Raw genomic sequence first — 8,753 nt, 5'->3', positions numbered from 1 at the left:
GTGGACACTGCCTATCTCCTGCTCTATCTCCTTACAAATGTCAGCTTCTGGGAAATTGCTACTGGCCACCAGACGCATGCATGTCTGCCTAACCTGTAAACACATTTACTGTTTTAGGTACCCAACTGATATTGACAGCCTTATCATGGAATACTTTGTACTCACATCCTGACTATTGGTTTAAAGCATATAAAAGAATCTTATATTGAAACACTGTTTCTTGTTGTTTTATTCTTACTTACTATTCTTCTTAATAACCATGTAATAATAATAATAATTTTTGGTTCAATGTCATTCATACCAGTTATGTGCTGTAATTGTTGGTTAAATCAGTAAAATTACTTTTATTTGGTGTTTTATTAACATAAGAGTAAATGTAACAGTGTGTAACAGTAGGGATGTTTGTTACGCTTCTGAGGGATGTTAAAAAATATACAGTACAGGCCAAAAGTTTGGAAACACCTTCTCATTCAATGTGTTTCCTTTATTTTCATGACTATTTACATTGTAGATTCTCACTGAAGGCATCAAAACTATGAATGAACACGTGGAATTATGTACTTAACATAAAAGTGTGAAATAACTGAAAACATGTCTTATATTCTAGTTTCTTCAAAGTAGCCAAACTTTGCTCTGATTACTGCTTTGCACACTCTTGGCATTCTCTTGATGAGTTTCAAGAGGTAGTCACCTGAAATGGTTTTCTAACAGTCTTGAAGGAGTTCCCAGAGATGCTTAGCACTTGTTGGCCCTTTTGCCTTCACTCTGCAGTCCAGCTCACCCCAAACCATCTCGATTGAGTTCAGGTCCAGTGACTGTGGAGGCCAGGTCATCTGGTGCAGCACTCCATCACTCTCCTTCTTGGTCAAATAGCCCTTACACAGCCTGGAGGTGTGTTTGGGGTCATTGTCCTGTTAATAAGGGAAAAAAATCCACTAATTAACCCTGACAAGGCACACCTGTGAAGTGAAAACCATTTCAAGTGACTACCTCATGAAGCTCATTGAGAGAACACCAAGGGTTTGCAGCGCTATCAAAAAAGCAAAGGGTGGAACTCTGAGGAATCTAAAATATAAGACATGTTTTCAGTTATTTCACACTTCTTTGTTAAGTACATAATTCAGTATATATACAGTATATATATATATATATATATATATATATATATATATATATGCATATATATATATACATATATATATATATATATATATATATATATATATATATATATATATGGTAATGAGCTGGAACAGCGGACATCAGCCAATCAAAAAGGCTTATTTTGTTGCGAGCCAATTCAGGGGTGGTAATGCTGCTATGGAACAGACTGGTCTCACTGAATTCCGTAAAATGGGCACGGACTGGTAACAGTTCATTCCGTGGTGGTGGTACGGAATGTGTGAAAATTCCGTGTGGCCACCACGGAAAACAATGCCAATGTAAAGTCAATGAGAAGATGACGTAGCACGGTAGTGAGCAGTATGTAAGGCCGGAATTCCGCATGAGGAGATTGGTTGGGGTGGTGACGATCCGTTGGCGATCCGTGTTCATTTAACGGAATTATTCCGTGGCAGTTTAACGGATTTTGTTGCAATTCCGTGAAACTGCCACGGATTTAGAGTTAAGGGCCCGTGTTCATTTTACGGAATCCTATGAGATCAGGTTGCCAGATCATATATAAACTAACAATCCATATTTAGTCATTTTCGATGCCTTAATATCATCTTATACTATGTTTTTTGAACATGCTTGTCATTAATGCATTTCATTTTTCAATGCAAAGTTTAATATATTTCACATCTGAGCTCTTTAGATTGATGCTTTTTCGTTCTATGCAGTGTATATGTCTGATAATAATACAAAGAATTTCTTCTTTCAGCCTTTTCAGGTAATTCTTTTCAACTTTCATCTTTGTCAGTACTGTAGTTAAGCTTCCAGCTTTTCTAACAATGTATTTTAGCGCTTCACTTATTTAGGTAATGCAGTTCCGCTTCTAATTCTGACAATTTTCCAGATGTTTAAGCAGTGCAGTGCAATGCATTTGAGCTCTAAGATTGTTCATACAATTTGTTTCATATTTCTGCATTTGTGAGTCTCTACTTATTCTTTATAAGTTAGAAAATATACTCAGACCTCACAGTGTTCTACATCTTTTGTCATTATTCAACTTTTAAAGCCAACAATTTAGTTTAGCATAAGCTTTTAAAAACGTTTTAACTTTTTAATGAAATTCATACTTATTAAAACAATTTCCACTTTTCCAACTATTCTCACTACTTCACCTTCTTCTTATGGATTTAAGGTATTAGTCCAGTTTAGCTTTAGCAATTTAGCTATTCAGCATTCACACGCATTTTTTGCTGGAAATGCATTTTCTAGTTATAATAGTTATTATTATAATAGTGTTTTAGGTAAACAAGAAGGAATGACTATCAGCAGTTTGCTTCAATATATGTTTTTTATTTTGTATCTAGTAATTTATAGCATCCAGAGGTGTATAAAGTACTAGAGACCCATACTTGAGTAAAAGTACAAGTGCTCTATCAAAAAAAGTATTCAACATTTTTTGTACTTATGTATTGCAAGTAGTTTATTTTAAAATGTACTACTCAAGTACTAAAAGTAAAAGTACAAGTATTGTATTATTTAGTTATTAAAGAAAGCAGTCACATTTTGAATATCATATTGTTGGAGTTCAACTTTTTACTTGGTACTTTACTTGGCAGTCACAAGCTGTACATTGCTGGATATGAAGGAACTTTCTGAAATAAACCCCAAAAGGTACATTAATGTCACAGCTGTTATAACTATTATTATCTGATATAAAAGTGGGTATTAATCACTTATTAACAAATACTGAAATAAAATGTGTGCTGTAGTGGAAAGTTAGCAAGCTAGCAAAAATACAGATAAACTAGCAGCTTCACATCACAGGGTCAAACGGTTAACATTCAGTACTCAGTACAGACTGAAACAACTCAAGAATAGATTACTCTGCTGCAACAATGGCTAAATAGAAAGAGTACAAACTTACATCGTCTCTGACTTATGAATGGGCAACCGTAATGAAAAGAAACACAACGCGATCTCGGGGATATCGTACGTAACGTACGTAATTATCGTACGTACATAGCCGTAACTACACACACTGTAACCTACACAGTCTCCGTAGCGTGAGGCATTCACAACAGTAACTATGCAGCACATAAAAAATGTATCGTAGTAAAAGTATTAAATTCATCGAAAATATGTACTCAAGTAAAAGTAGAGTACAGATACAGCCTTTTAGTACTTAAGTACAGTAGTGAAGTAGTTCTACTTCGTTACTATACAGCTCTGATAGCATCACTGGAAAAACTAAAGGTACATAACAGAATAAAAGAATAGTGTGACTAATCCTGCCTCTCTACAGCATCATGCGACATGTTTTCTTCACCACATTGGATGTCTGCATCATCTCTAAATACAAATGAATGTTCCGTTTCCATTGCTTTCATCTCCATTACTTTCTGAAAACAGTAAGTGTGCAGTTTTACAGTGTTTTCACATTTATTTTTAAGCTGTGTATGTAACCTTAGACATCGTACGTGGACACATTGGCATCGTAGCTCTTGTACCTCTTTGCTGTTTGAACAAACATTCTTACATATTCATAGGCGTTGATTTCGGTGGGGACGGTGGGGACAGTGGGGACGGTGGGTACGCGTCCCCACCACATTTCGTCATGAGTCATTTTGTACCCACCACTGTTTTTTAAAACCTCGAGCTCAATTTAGTTAAAAAAATAAAGTTCATAACACATAGGCCTATAATTCGTGAACGACAGATGCCAACAAATCCACAAAAAGCTCTATCCCCACAGGACAGGCACAGACACAGCCGCTCTGCTGCGGACCTTATAGGACATATGAGAACCGTGGGGAGTCAACCCACAGCCGCTCCGCTGCCCTGCTGAAAATGTGAAGCAGAAACGCTTAATGTCAGATAACGTCCATAATAATAGGACTTTCGGTTAGATTTTTTGACAGTTTTCAGTGGTTATGATGAGCAATATGAGAGAGAAATTTGGTGATCATTGATTGTTGTTTAGGTAGTCCTGCTACATTCAACCACGTTAAGCTTTTTCCTTATAGGCTCTAATGAAGCAGAAACGCTTATCAGATAACGTCCATAATAATAGGACTTTTCCAATTTAACGGGAGAGAGAGGAGCAAGAGGGATTAGGATCATCTTCAGCCAGAGAGGACATTAGTTTTTCAGCTTCTTCTTGCGTTGTCACCCCGATGGGAGGTGTGCTAATAACATTGCAGCAGGTGAATTGGTTGTGCTATTAACGTCAGCACTACACTATTTCTTAGTAAAACCAAAATTAATTAAACTGCCTTGTTTTCTTTTTACCATGGCTATGACGCTTACTGCAGAATGGATTTCAAGGACTTTGCGCGCCGATTAATGGCCTCCAATGTTTATATTTTTTCTGCGAATCTTTAAATTAACATGTCCTAAACATGAGTTGAATTTGCACCGCAGCGCCGCCACGCCTTAAGGTGCTTGCGTAGTTCGCACCCTGCATTAAACCACGTTAAGCGTTTTAGAATGCCTGTCTAATGGTTTTTGAAAACTTAAGGCTTCTTCATAAAACGTGTCGGAAATCACCAAATTTTTGAATACATTTTTATTAATTTACATTAGTAAATTAAAAAAATAAAAAGCAGATAGAATTTTTGCACGGAAAGAACACGCACTTTTGAACTTAAACTCCCATGCTATAAACAACTGCACCAAAACATAGACTTGTATAAAAAAATTAATAAATCATCAGAGCCAGCCGCTCCATAATAATATAATATTCTGAAGTAGCCAAACTTACTGTACTACTGTAAGGAAATCTCTAAAAGACGTATTCGTTTGATTTCTGAGGAGGAAGGAAAGGCCTGGGGTCGAATTGAAAGTTAAGCAAAAGGTTTAATAAAACAACACGATGAAAACGACATGACAAAAACAAATGATACACTGCAGCTGACAGCGGACTGAAATGACATGCCTCCTCTTCAGGAATTACATCAATCAGTCCTGAGACATGACAAAACAAATACACTGTAAACAGCGGACTTCAACATGCTTCCCCTTGCGGGGTCACAGATTGAAGCCCCGAATCTTTCTCAGGATCCGAATTATATTCCTCTCTCTCAGGTTAAAGGGATACTTCACCGATTTAGCATTCAGCTTTGTATCAGTAGAAACCCGATAGTATTTCTGAATGACCGTGCCTCCCTCCCTCATGTCCCCCTGAGACGAGAGATTTCTGCATTTGGGGCCTGGAAAAAATCTTCCGATGACGTAAAATGACGATTTTTGCGTCATTGGAAGATTTTGGGCCAGAGGCAAAGGACTACAGCCAGTAGTAGGATCTACTTCCGTATGTTTTCAACACGCCCACAGGGGGTTGGACTGCCGAGTCTGGCCGTGGTATTCCGAATGAAAATGACTGTCAGCCATCTTGAATCTTCGCTAAACAGGCTTTCGGTTTTCAGCAGAAAACATTTACAACAATTATCTGCATTCAAACTACTGGACGTGTGTACCACCGGGATACATCGGTACAGATCGGAGAATATGGAGGAAACGTTATTACAGACGCAATACTCGGCACACTACGTTAAACAACAAGCTGGACTACATCCTCCTTCAACGAAACTCCTGCTGTGTTTTTGTTGTTGTGGAAACATGCCTGAACAACAGTGTACCGGAACCGGGACTATCCAGCTACCAGGCTGCTCTCGCCGGCCCGTGGAGGTGGGCTGTGTTAAACGGACTGGTGTAGAAATAAAATCCAACTAGCTACTGCTAACTGCTGGTGGAGCTTGTGACTGTTAAATGCCGACCATTCGACATTCCACGCTAATTCACGGCTGTGTTTATACTCTGTGTTTAGCTACACCAATGCTAGTATGCGTTAGCTGAACTTTACGGATCCTGCTTGCAAGTGTCCGCTCATTTAGACCACAAACTGGACTACATCCAACTTCAACGACACTCCCAACGTGAGTTCAGAGACTGCCGTGTTTTTGTTGTTGTGGAAACCTGCCTGAATAGTGTACCGGACTGTCCAGCTACCAGGCCTGCTAGCCCTCCGAGCTAGAGATGCTCTGTCGCCAGGTAAAAGAGGTGGGCTGTGTTAACACTGAGTGGCGCAGAAATGTGGTGATTTGTATCCATTTAACTGCTAACTGCTGGTGGAGTTTGTGACTGTTAAATGCCGACCATTCTACATTACACACTAATTCACGGCTGTGTTTATGCTCGGTGTTTACAGCCCACCAAGCGCTAATGCTGGTATGCGTTAGCTGACTTTACGGAGCCTATAAAGTGTGTGTACTAAATGTAGCCTGTTTCGTATGTCGTTTTTATATAATGTCGTTTTTATATATGTTAAATGTGTAACACCACTTGAGTCACGATGAAACGTTGTTTCGTGTATATGGTTGAAATGACAATAAAACACGCTTGAGTTGAGTTGAATGTCTCTGTCGGTCTGTCAAGCGGTAGGCGTGGCTTGGGAGTGGACTCAAAGCAACGAAGCAGGTGCATTCTGGGATTTGGTGTTTTTCATCCATATAAGACCAAAACACATTTTCTGGCTTTTCTCGGCCTATAAGGCACCAATTTAAATTTTTTTCACATTTCTACTACATAAGTGACCCAATTTAAAGATATATTCAGCTTTCCAGCGGTGAAATATTCCTTTAAGGACACACCTCTGAATTTCAAGTTTACTACATGTCACAGACAAAGGTCGTTTATCATGGTAGTGCTGATTGTATTCAAGTTTACAGAGTTTGCATTTCCTTTGTTCTAATAAAGTCTGGCTCAACAGGGGATGGCTCTCAAAGTTGTTTAAACAATAAGTCTTCTAGAGCTTTTACATTCATGCTAAATAACAACCATGACCTAATTAATTCTTTAGAAACTTGAGTAGGTGTGAGCCAGACCAATGCTGATTAGGTGTGGTGTGATGCAATCGGTTGATTCAGTGCTTCCTCCAGTTACAGTGTTCATTCAACTAAAAGTACATTTTTATCAGACATCATCAATGGTTTAACTTTTTACAACCTAACACTACACTCCCTCCTGCAGCATTGGTCTCCATCTCTGTTGCTTCTGGTAATCCACATTCAGACCCACAGCACGCTTGTTCTGTGTTGGTTAGTTCCATAGATTCGTTATCCATGTCTATCTCTTCATCCTCCTCTTGCTCATTTTGTTCTTCCTCTTCCACATATTCCTCACTGCCCTGTCTCTCTCCCTGGTGTGCTGGCTCAGATATAGCGCTAACATGCTAGCTGTATTAGCGCTAATGCTAGCTGAAGCTGCACTTGAGTTTAAAAACAAATCAGTCAGTTTGCAGCATTTTTCAACGTCAGCCAACAGTGTCTTATATTTCTCTCTCTTTTTCTCTGCCCCCCCACCCCCCTTGTGTCGCTTGATGCCTCGATTAATTTTTTTGTCAACAGCTTCCAACCGTAGCTTACAACTTCCAATTTTCAACTTCCAACCACCACGCTCGCTGACGCAGACCATAGACACATAAAGACGCAGACGCAGTCTACTCGGGTCTACTTGATTCTGTCTTGAAATTCCCAGAAGGCATTGCTTCATTTAAACTTTTGCAAACAAATATTAAAATAAAAGAAATGCAGGTATTTCAAACCATGCACGTTTACGTTTTTGAACATCTGATCTGAATAAATACTTCTGCTACAAAACAATACAGACTGATGTAAAAGTTTGTGACTCTAGAGGGTAACCATGACTGTGATATCGAGGGACTCATAAATACAAATCAGATTACATAACTGTACATTACATAATAGGTGTGAAGGATTTGGATAAATTTGGCTATCACTTGGCAAAACAACTTTGTTATTGATGCTTGAAAGGGGGCCGAGAGAAATTATAAGTGGCCGCATGGCTGTGACAATCATGCGGCTCTCTGATTGGCCGGCCCATGAGGGCCCGCGGGCCCTCTGGCATCTGCCCAAATGCCAGATTACCAGTCCGTCACTGCTTACAGATAACAGTAAACCAATGGTGGATTGAGTTACATGGTCACTACAAAAAAGGCTTTCTGAGCTAGACTGAGTATGTGTTCACCAACAAGTCTAAAACAATTTCATTTCAATTCAATTCAATTTTATTTATAGTATCAAATCATAACAAGAGTTATCTCGAGACACTTTACAGATAGAGTAGGTCTAGACCACACTCTATAATTTACAAAGCCCCAACAATTCTAATAATTCCCCCAAGAGCAAGCAGTGCGACAGTGGCGAGGAAAAACTCCCTGTCAGGAAGAAACCTTGGACAGACCCAGCCTCTTGGTAGGCGGTGTCTGACGGTGCCGGTTGGGGATGTGATGGACAGTGGCAATAATAGTCACATTAAAGATAATGGAACAGTGACTTCAAATGGCAGTCATAGTAGTTCATGTCATATCAGGGCGCTGCAGGGCGTTACAGGATGTAGCGTGGCACAGCAGAGCATGTATGGACGTAGCAGGAAGCAGCAGGGTTCAGCAGGACGCAGCATGACATTGCAGGGCACCGCAAAGCTTATCAGGGTGTAGCAGGGAGTGCAGCAGGACCACAGCGACAGCTGCTACCAAGATGTTGTTGCCATTGTACTCCAAGGAAATATGCTGGGTGAAAAAACATAAGGACTCCGGGGAGTAAATTCCCCAAACCTAGGTT

Source organism: Perca fluviatilis, chromosome 9, assembly GCF_010015445.1.
Source record: "Perca fluviatilis chromosome 9, GENO_Pfluv_1.0, whole genome shotgun sequence".
NCBI classification, from domain to species: Eukaryota; Metazoa; Chordata; class Actinopteri; order Perciformes; family Percidae; genus Perca; species Perca fluviatilis.
This window is presented reverse-complemented; position numbering follows the sequence as displayed.